Source organism: Pelodiscus sinensis, chromosome 15, assembly GCF_049634645.1.
Source record: "Pelodiscus sinensis isolate JC-2024 chromosome 15, ASM4963464v1, whole genome shotgun sequence".
NCBI lineage: Eukaryota > Metazoa > Chordata > Testudines > Trionychidae > Pelodiscus > Pelodiscus sinensis.
In genome coordinates, this window is record NC_134725.1 from 3,426,378 (window position 1) to 3,437,256 (window position 10,879).

The following is a 10,879-nucleotide window of genomic DNA, read 5'->3' on the forward strand; positions in this document are numbered from 1 at the left end:
AGCAGATCTAGAGAAGTGATTGTTCCCCTTTATTCGGCACTGGTGAGGCCACATCTGGAGTATTGTGTCTAGTTCCGGGCCCCCCACTACAGAAAGGATGTGGACGCATTGGAGAGGGTCCAGCGGAGGGAAACCAAAATGATGAGGGGGCTGGAGCATATGACCTACGAGGAGAGACTGAGGGATTTGGGTTTGTTTAGTCTGCAGAAGCGAAGAGTGAGGGGGGATTTGAGAGCAGCCTTCAACTTCCTGAAGGGGGTTCCAAAGAGGCTGAAGAGAGGCTGTTCTCAGTAGTGATGGATGCAGAACAAGGAGCAATGGTCTCAAGTTACAGTGGGGGAGGTCTAGGTTGGACATTAGGAAAAACTATTTCACTAGGCGGGTGGGGAAGCACTGGGATGGGTTCCCTAGGGAGGGTGTGTGACAGGGCGTTCGCCCTGCACTGGCCCTTTAAGGGCAAACCCCAGCCTGAAGCAGGGCTGGGGAGTTTAGCCCCAGCTGGGGCTGCATTAGGGGATGAGGGCCCAGCTGGGGGCTATATAAGAACCTGGACGGCGGCTCCCAGGAGGAAGGTTAGTGAGGGCCTGGCTGCTAGGGAAGCAGGAGGCTCCCTGGAGCCAGGGCAGGGCAGGGCAGGGCAGGGTTGGGGAGGCAAGGCAAGGCAAGGCAAGGCTAGGGGAGCTCTGGCCAAGCAAACCCCCAGACTGCAGGGCCTGCATAACGGCCCAGTGGAGAAACAATGACCCCCGGAAGGGGGGCTCAGAGACGGACTTGGGCACTGCCGGAGGGCAGTGTGGTGAAGAGGACGACACGGCCTGGAGGAAAGAGGGGAAGCCCCGCCAGAGGGAAGGTACTCTGCCAGCAGAAGGAGCTGATTCCGGAGGCAGACGGCAGACCCCCGCTACGGTGGTGAGTGAAACCCCTAGGCTAAAAGGGGGTACACAAAAAAGGGGGGGAGCAACCCGCCCAAAACGGCGGTGAACCCCAAGAAGGGCGGAAGGCGCCTCCCCGGGGTGAAGGGGAGGACGGCCAGGACAATGGACCCCGCCCAGATATTTGATTGGCTCACTGAGCAACAAAAACAACAGCAGCAACATCAAGTGCAGTTGTTGCAGCAGTTGGCCGCTCAAGGCCAGGAACAACAAAGACAGCTGGTTAGGGAAATAACGCAGCAACAAGAAAGATGGGTGCAACACAGAATAGGACGAGGCGCCAGCGTTGGGCCGGTGGGAGAGGGAAGCGAGGGACTGGTAGGCCCCCCCGCAGTTACCCATACGGCTAACGAAGATGGGGCCTCTGGATGACCCGGAAGCGTACCTGGTCACTTTCGAGCGGGTAGCGCAAGCTGCCCGTTGGCCCGAGGAATATTGGGCCACCCTCCTGGCACCCTATCTCACAGGGCTGGCGCAGCTTGCCTATAGGAGCTTGGCAGCCCAGGACGCCCTAAAATACTATAAAGTTAAAGAGGCAATATTGGACCAGATAGGCGTGACCCCGGAGACCTATAGGCAGAGATTCCGAAGCGAGCGATATCCGCACGGGGCGCGACCGAGAGCGGTGGCCCAGAAGCTAAGGGAACTGGCCTGGCGATGGCTAGAACCCGACAAGCGGGACAGTCCCCAGTTGGCGGACGTTGTAGTACTGGAACAGTTCCTCCAAATCCTCCCCCCGGGGGCCCAGCAATGGGTACGTCGTCATTGCCCCCAAACGCTGGCCGATGCCGTCACAGTCATGGAAAATTATATGGCGGCTGAAACCCCGGGAGGAATGGAAAGAGGGGATAGAGAGACTCGGGGGGAGCCAGAAAGGGGAGGCCGGGGAACTGAGGCTTGCTGGGGCCTGGGCCGCGGATGGGTGAGGAGGCAGCCCGAGGCCGGGAGGGAAGGCCCCCCCGGGATAGGAGGGACCCGGGAGGAAACGCCCGGGGAAGGACAGGCCGAAGGGGGGGTCCTCCCATAACTGCTGCTATGAGTGTGGACAGGAGGGGCACTTTAAGCGGGAGTGCCCCTTTATGGACTGCTCCTTTGGGCAAGGGGTACCCCTGGGGGTGTCCTCTTGCCCTAATCGAGGAGCTACAGTAACCGCCCGAGTGCTGGTGGAGGGGGTCCCGGTTCAGGCATTGGTGGACGCGGGTTGCGGGCAGATGATGGTCTATGAGGATTTGGTCCTGAGTCCTGAGCCCGCCGGGACCACAGTGTGGGTGAGGTGTATTCATGGAGACATATGGCCCTATGCCACCGCATGGGTGCAGCTACAATGTGAGGGCGAAGAGGGCATTTGCCAAGTAGCCTTGGCACCTCAGCTCGCCTACCCAGTGGTACTGGGACGGGATTGGCCAGGTTTCTGGCAGATGTTACAGGCACGGAACCAACCCGACCCGGAAACCCAGAGGGAAGGGCTGGAGGCCGGTGAAATCGAGCCCGACTGGGTCACCGAGCACGACTTCCTCTACAAGCAAAGAAATGACCCAACGCTGGCCCACGCCTGGGAGCAGACCCGAGGAGAAGAGGAAGACGGCACACCGAGCCCACAAGGGGCATACTTACAGGCGGTCCCCCCATACCTTGATCGTGTGGCCCAAGAAACTGAGGGGTTGGGGATGGTCTGGCAGTTGCTAGTACCACGCTGTTACCAGCATAAGGTACTGGAGCTGGCCCATGCGAACCCCTGGTCCGGGCATCTGGGCAGGGAGAAGACCCTACAACGAATTATACAACGCTTCTTCTGGCCGGGGATATACCGAGCCGTTCGGGGCTTCTGTGATTCGTGCCCCACCTGCCAGCGCACACGTTTACAACTATGCCCCAAGGCTCCGCTGCTACCCCTCCCCGTAGTAAGCGTCCCCTTCGCCAGAGTGGGCCTGGACCTGGTAGGACCAGTGGAGAAGTCCTCGATGGGGTTCCAATATATAATGGTCCTGGTAGACTACGCCACCCGCTACCCTGAGGCAGTACCACTGAGGAACACCACCGCGCCCACGATAGCCGGGGAGCTAATCAAAATATTCTCCTGGGTGGGAATCCCGAAGGAGATCCTGACGGATCAAGGGACTAACGTGACATCCCACCTGATCCAGGAATTGTGCAGGCTTCTAAGAGTAAAAATGTTGCGGACTTCTGTCTACCACCCCCAGACAGACGGGGTGGTGGAACGATTCAACCGGACACTGAAAGAAATGCTGAGGCGATTCATAGACGAAGAACCCCGTGAGTGGGATAAAGCCCTGCCGGCCCTACTATTCGCCATCAGAGAGGTGCCGCACACTTCGACGGGGTTTTCGCCGTTCAAATTGTTGTACGGACGACAACCACGAGGTATCCTAGACTTAGTGAAGGAGACATGGGACGAGCAGGAGTCCAGGGTCCAAGGGAGTGTAAACTACGTCCTCAAGCTGAGAGAGTGGCTGAAACGGCTCAGGGAATTTGTGGCAAGAAATTTGCAGCAAGCCCAAGACCGCCAGGCGTTAACGTATAACCGCGGCGCTAAGATGTGGGAGTTTGAGGCCGGAGACAGAGTCCTTCTCCTATTGCCAATAAGGGAATCAAAGTTGTTAGCCCGGTGGCAGGGACCCTTTGAGGTCGTACGGAGAGTCGGACCGGTGGACTACGAAATACGGATAGATAAGCGGGCAAGATCACAAGTATACCATGTCAACCTTTTGAAGAAGTGGAAGCCCCGCGAAGTGTTCCTGATCACGACAGAGCTAGAGGAGCCGGAGGTAGGCCCCTGGGCCGGGGAGATGAAGAATGACACAGGCCCAACGATGGGGGACTGCCTCACAGTGGCCCAACGTCAAGAGGTAAAAGCCATCACGCAGGAATACGCCGACACGCTCACGAAAACACCCGGGAAAACATCTGCGATTTACCACCACATCTCGACAACCCCAGGGAAAAGGGTCTGTGACGCGCTAAGGCACCTACCCCGGAAAATGTGGAACCTTGTGCGGGAAGAGGGCCAGGAAATGTTACGGCTTGGCGTGATTGAGGAATCCCGGAGCGGCTGGAGGAGTGCAATCGTACTAGTGCCAAAGCCAGATGGGACGCTCCAATTCTGTGTGGATTTCCGGAAGGTGAACACGATATCCAGATTCGACGCGTACCCCATGCCACGCGTAGATGAGTTGCTGGATAGACTAGGACAGGCCAGATACATCTCGACACTAGATTTGACAAAAGGGTACTGGCAGATCCCGCTCACCCCAACCTCGAGAGAGAACTGCCTTTTCAACCCCGTTTGGATTGTTCCACTTCAGGACAATGCCATTTGGCCTACATGGGGCTGCGGCGACATTCCAAAGATTGATGGATAAAATCTTGCAGGACCACCGAGAATATGCCGCAGCTTATATCGACGATATAGTCATCTACAACCAGATGTGGCAGGACCATACGCAACACCTGCAAGCGGTGTTAGGAACCTTAAGGGACGCGGGTCTCACGGCCAACCCCACCAAATGCCATATAGGCCAACGGGAGGTAACATACCTAGGGTACACGGTGGGGAGGGGGAAACTACGACCACTGCTGGATAAAGTGAAAGCCCTAGCGGAGTATAAGTTTCCAACAACCAAGAAACAGGTGCAGCAATTCTTAGGCCTGGCAGGGTACTACAGAAGATTTATTCCCCAATTTGCGACAATAGCGGCCCCCCTCACGGACCTGACGAGGGCTGACCAACCTAAAAGGGTAACACCCTCGGGAGAGGCAGAAAGAGCATTTAATGAGTTAAAAGCAGCATTAATGCGGGCCCCGGTACTAAGACAACCGGACTTCTCGAAGGAGTTCATAGTACAGACAGACGCCTCAGCAGTAGGGTTAGGGGCGGTCTTGGCCCAGGAGGTAGGGGGGGAGGAACACCCCATCCTCTACCTGAGCCGAAAGCTGTTCCCGAGGGAAAAGGCCTATGCAACAATAGAGAAAGAGGCACTTGCCGTAAAATGGGCCATCGAGGCTTTATGGTATTACTTGCTCGGAAACTCTTTCAAATTAATAACGGACCACGCCCCCCCCCCCCCCCCCCAAAGTGGCTGCAGTCTATGAGAGAGACAAACCCCAGAATAACAAGATGGTATCTGGCCTTACAACCTTACAGGTTTGAAGTGACACACCGACCGGGCCGACAACACAACAACGTGGACTTTTTCTCAAGAATGGACGAGCCGGAATATACCATGGATGGGAGAAAGGCAAGAAACCCAAGAGGGGGATGTGTGACGGGGCGGCCGGGGCAGTGGACACTAACCCCGTGCCCCGCACTCAAGCACTGGGGGGCGTAGCCGCCGGAGGATCGGGACCGCTCTGCCATGCCTGTTCGGCGGCGGCCGCCCGCGCAGGCGCTGCCGGCCCCAGAGTCAGCCGCCCGAGGGTGGGGCCGCGAGTGGCCCCAGGCTCTGGCGTCCCTGGAAAGGGCGTCGGCTTTAAAAGAGGACTCCCTGCCTGGAAAGAGAAGGGAGGGCCCCACCCCGGTGGATGGGACCAACAGGGCGCTGGACCCAAACCCGGACCCACGCCGGTAGAGCCACGCAGGCCCCCGCAGCAGACCAGAGCGGCGGGAGGAGGTGAGCCCCCCTGGCAGGGAAGCGGCGGACATAGACGGACCAAGGTGGAGGAAGGAGCCCAGGACAGGGTCAGGGAGACCCGGGGACTGGTGAGTTGCGGCTATGGCTCCCCCGGTCGGTCAGCGCGTCGCAGACGCCTACCCTTAGGGTCCTGGGCTGGGACCTGGAGAGAGGGTGGGCCCAGGTCCTCCTCCGCCTCGGAGAACTCCTATAAAGACTGACAGTGCAGGTGCAACCGGTGGCTAAAGGCCCCCCCCCCCCCCCCGGGAGAGATACTTAAGGAGGAGGGTGTGTGACAGGGCATTTGCCCTGCACTGGCCCTTTAAGGGCAAACCCCAGCCTGAAGCAGGGCTGGGGAGTTTAGCCCCAGCTGGGGCTGCATTAGGGGATGAGGGCCCAGCTGGGGGCTATATAAGAACCTGGGCAGCAGCTCTCAGGAGGAAGGTTAGTGAGGGCCTGGCTGCTAGAGAAGCAGGAGGCTCCCTGGAGCTAGGGCAAGGCAAGGCAAGGCAAGGCAAGGCAAGGCAAGGCAAGGCAAGGCAAGGCAAGGGGAGCTCTGGCCAAGCAAACCCCCAGACTGCAGGGCCTGCATAACGGCCCAGTGGAGAAACAATGACCCCCGGAAGGGGGGCTCAGAGACGGACTTGGGCACTGCCGGAGGGCAGTGTGGTGAAGAGGACGACACGGCCTGGAGGAAAGAGGGGAAGCCCCGCCAGAGGGAAGGTACTCTGCCAGCAGAAGGAGCTGATTCCGGAGGCAGACGGCAGACCCCCGCTACGGTGGTGAGTGAACCCCCTCACAGAGGGGGTGGAATCTCCATCCCTAGAGGTGTTTAGGTCTACTTGGTGAGAGTACTCACTTTTGGTGTGAGTGAGTTTGCTTGACTGTGTGAAGTCTGTTTGTTTGTTTGTTGAATTGTGATTCTGATTTCAGGTGACTGCAGTTTCAGTTTCAGCGGCTGTGGCAGTTGGGAATGAGTGCCTGACCTTTTGTTCCCTTGATTGCTCTCTTGATTGCACCTGGTCAGCCTTCCCCCCTGTGTGTGACTCATCAGGGGCAGGCCTGGCCTGGGCAAGCAGGCTTTAAAAGCCAGAGGCAGAGTGACCAGGGAGCACAAGCAGACAGGAACTGCAGACAGGGGAGTTTGAGAGGGAGTCTGACAGAGGGAGGCCTACGATGGTCAGGAAGACCCGCAACACCTGTGCCAGCACTGCTTCTGTCTCCTCCACCGGCGCCTGTAGCCAGACAGAGCACCCGAGCATGGATGCCTCTACCCAGATCCTGGTGTGGTTTTGCAGGGACTGTGGCTTGCAATTCCCACTTACTGATATCCAGGCTGGGGAGGTCATCCAATGCGACAGGTGCCTGCTGGTGGAATCTCTCAGGCAGCAGGTGGGAGAGCTACAGGAGCAGGTGGCTAGGTTGAGGAGCACCCGAATCCATGCGCAATTCCTGGACCGTGTTCATGAGGAGACGGCTGAGGTGGCTGTCCTGGTACACAGGACTGTGGACACACCGCTGGTGGAGAAGGAGACTGCTCGGGGAGGACAGTGGCAGCTGATGACTTCTGGCAGCAGGCACTGCTCCACCCCTGCTCCGAACCCTCCCGCCGTGGTACTAGGAAACCGTTATGTTCTTCTTTATACGGGAGATCAGCAATCACCCCTGTGACGGGCTGAGAGCAGCCCGCACTGAGGAGCCCGAAGGGGGACAGGGAGAGGCGGGGTCCTCCGCTGCAGCGCCCGGCTGGGGGGAGCCGGCGCGCGGCGGACGTCGGCTACAGAGACTCGCTCCATGGCTGCAAAGCCGAGCCGCGGCCAGCCCGTCAGGCGGCGCATGCCTGCCGAGGGCGGGGCAGTGTGCGGCAGGAGCGCGCATGCCGACGCTGGGGGAAGGGCGCGTCGGTAGCACATCACCTCCGGCGGGCCGTTTAAAAAGGGCCCGCTGGCAAGGAAGGAAAGGACTGTCGTGGAGGCTGGCTCCCGAAGAGCGGGGGGCTCGAGGAGGGGCAGCACCACCTCCAGGAAGCCCGGAGCCCCCACGGGGACCCTCGGAGCCGGGGGGTCGAAGACACCCACTGCCGCCAGACCTGGACCCGACGACGGAGGACGGACTCCTCCCGCACCGAGCGGCCAAACCACGGTACGCCACAGGGACCCCACGGGCAGGGCAACGGGGTCCGTAGGGGGGAGGAAGCAGCCCGGGGCAGGGCCCTCTTGGCGCCCGTGGGTGGACGCGTTTCGGGAAGGCATCCCACGTCCACCGCACAGGGAGCAAGCGGACTCCTGTGCTTAGGGCCCCGGGCTGGGACCTGGTGGAGAGGGTGGGCTCGGGTCCCCCTCCTCCCTCCCCGCTATCGTCAGGGGTGAAAGTTGCTCCAACGCCAGCGAGGGGGAACCTCCAGCGGAGACCGCGGGGAGAAGCCCCGCAGAAGGGGGCAGGCGACCCCTGGGTTCGCAGATCCCCCCCCCCCGGACTCGGCCGAGCGGGGTGATCGTGCCCAAAGATGCCAATACCAACTAAACTCCGGGACCAACAGGCCGGGGGCCGTCGACGGGGGTTGCTGAACCCCCCCTCCCAGGTGGGAGGGGGTGATCGCACCCCAAGGCGGTCACACGTGGTGGCGAATACGGGCTTGAACCCACGAGGGAGAGGGTAAGAAGACGGCCTTTAGGCCGCGGGGGATGGAGGATAATCCGTTTTAACCCCGTCAGGAAAAATGGATCCGAAACAGTTATTGGACTGGGTGAGCAAAACCCAGAGACGGCAGCAGCAGCAGCAAGCACAAATGCTGCAACAGCTGGCCTCCCAGTTTCAGGACCAGCAGCAGCAGCTGGTCCAGGAGTTGGCGGTGCAACATGAGAAGTGGCTCTAGGCCGCAGGGCCCCCGAGCCCCGGTTGGACAGAAGAGGACGACGGGGGGGGGGGAAGGGGTTGGGCTCCCTGCACGTACAGCTCATGAAGATGGGGCCGGAGGATGACCTGGAGGCGTACCTCACATCTTTCGAGAGGGTAGCCACGGCCATGCGATGGCCTGAGGAACATTGGGCCACGTTGCTTGCTCCATATTTAACCGGGTCCGCGCAGATGGCCTACCGGGGCCTGTCAGCCAAGGACGCGCTGCACTATTTCAAAGTTAAGGAGGCGATCCTTGACCAACTGGGGGTCACGCCCGAGACCTACCGCCAGCGCTTTTGTCAAGAACGATTCCAGTGAGGAGAGCGACCCCGAGCTTTTGCCCAGCGGCTCTGCGATTGGGCTTGGAGGCGGTTGGAGCCGGAGCAGCGGACGGGGGCTCAGGTGGCCGAGGCCGTCGTGTTGGAGCAGTTCGTCCACGCCAACCCTCGGGAGGCCCAAGGTTTGGTGCGGCGGCATCAGCCCACCACAGTGGCCGAAGCCATTACCCTCGCCGAGGCCCACCTCGCAGTGGAGAGCGGGGATGGGAATAGCCACCGGGAGAAGCCACCAGGTATGCTCGGGAGTGAGGCCCCAGCCCGACGGGAGGGTGAACCACCAGGAAAAAGGGGGGGGGGCACAGACGGAGGGCTCCAAGGGACGACGCCCACCCCTAGCCCCGGTTTGGCCCAGACGGGGGCAGAGAGGTCCGGAAGAGGACAAAGGGGGGGGGGGGGGGGCGGAGGACAGGATTGAAGAAGGCAGGAAGGGCCCGTCCCGCAACGCCTGTTTCCAGTGTGGTTAGGAAGGCCACTTCAAAAGGGACTGCCCGCTGATGGACTGCACCCTAAGCCAGACCCTGCCACCCTGGGCTCCGTGGGGATCACGGTCGACGGTCACCCTGTGGCTGGAAGGGTGGGCAGTGCAGGCCCTGGTGGATTCGGGATCAGCCCTCACGCTGGTGAGAGGACCTGCTCCCACGGGCCCCGACCACAGGCGAGGTGGTCTGGATGAAGTGCGTCCATGGGGATGTCAGGGCCTACCTGATGGTATGGGCCCACCTCTAGGACAGGCGGCTGAGCAGACGATGGCGGGTGGGCAAAGCACCAGTACTACCTTGCCCTGTAGTGCTGGGATGCGACTGGCCGGGGTTCCACCAGTTATTCCAGGCGAGGAACCCCCTGGAGAGACGGGAAAAAGGGGGCTACACTCTAGGAGGTGGAAGGCTACATTCACCCCGACGCCTTGGGTTCAGACGGCGGGGGACCATGGCCATCGAGAAACCCAGGAACAGGCCCAACAATAGTGACTGGTCCAGGAGACCCCAGGGACTTCGTTGAAAAACGAGAGGATTCCACGCTGAAGTTTGCTTGGGAACAAGCCGAGGCCCCCAGCCCTGGAAAAGACGCGGTCGGCCGGAGGGAACAAGGACCCTGCTTCCAGGTACACGAGGGGTGCCTGTACCAGGTGATAAGTACCCCCGAGGGCAAGGGAGATAAACGCCAGTTAGTGGTTCCCCAAAGCCACCGAAGGGAGGTGCTAGAACTAGCCCATGCCAACCCTTGGGCGGGCCACTTGGGGCGGGAAAAAGAGGCTGGCCCGGGTTATACAATGATTTTATTGGCCAGGGGTCTATTGGGCGGTGCGTGATTTTTGCGCATCATGTCCCGATTGTCAAAGGGTCTCCTTGGCAGGGGTTCCCCAGGCCCCCCTGGTACCCTTGCCAGTGGTCGGAGTGCCCTTCGAAAGGATTGCGCTGGATTTAGTGGGCCCCCTCGAACCATCCCGGAGAGGGCACTGGTTCATTATGGTAGTGATTGATTACACTACCCGATACCCCGAGGCCATCCCCTTGCAGAACACGCGGGCCCCGACCCTTGCAAACGAGTTATTGGAGGAGTTTGCCCGAGTCGGCTTTCCAAAGGCGATCCTGACGGATCAGGGCACCAACGTCACATCCCGACTGCTGAAGGAGTTGTGCATGCTCCTCAAAATAAAGACTTTGCAGACCTCGGTGTACCACCCGCAAACGGACGGGTTAGTCGAGAGGTTTAACTGTACCCTCAAGGACATGCTAAGACGAGTGGTACAGGACGACCCCCGGGAATGGGACCACCTATTGCCAGCACTCTTATTCGCAATTTGTGAGGTGCCCCAGGCCTCCACGGAATACTCCCCCTTTGAGTTGTTGTATGGGCGTCAGCCCCGGGGGATACTGGACATCCTGAGGGAGGATTGGGAGGCACAGGCGACAACGTGCCAGAGTACGGTCCAGTATATGTTACAGCTCCGGGAGAAGCTCCGGCGACTAGGGGGGGCTATGCAAAGCTGAATTTTTTTTTTTTGAAGGCATAGACCCGTCAGGCACACTACTACAACCGAACAACCCAGATGCGCCAGTTCGAACCTGGAGACCGAGTCCTG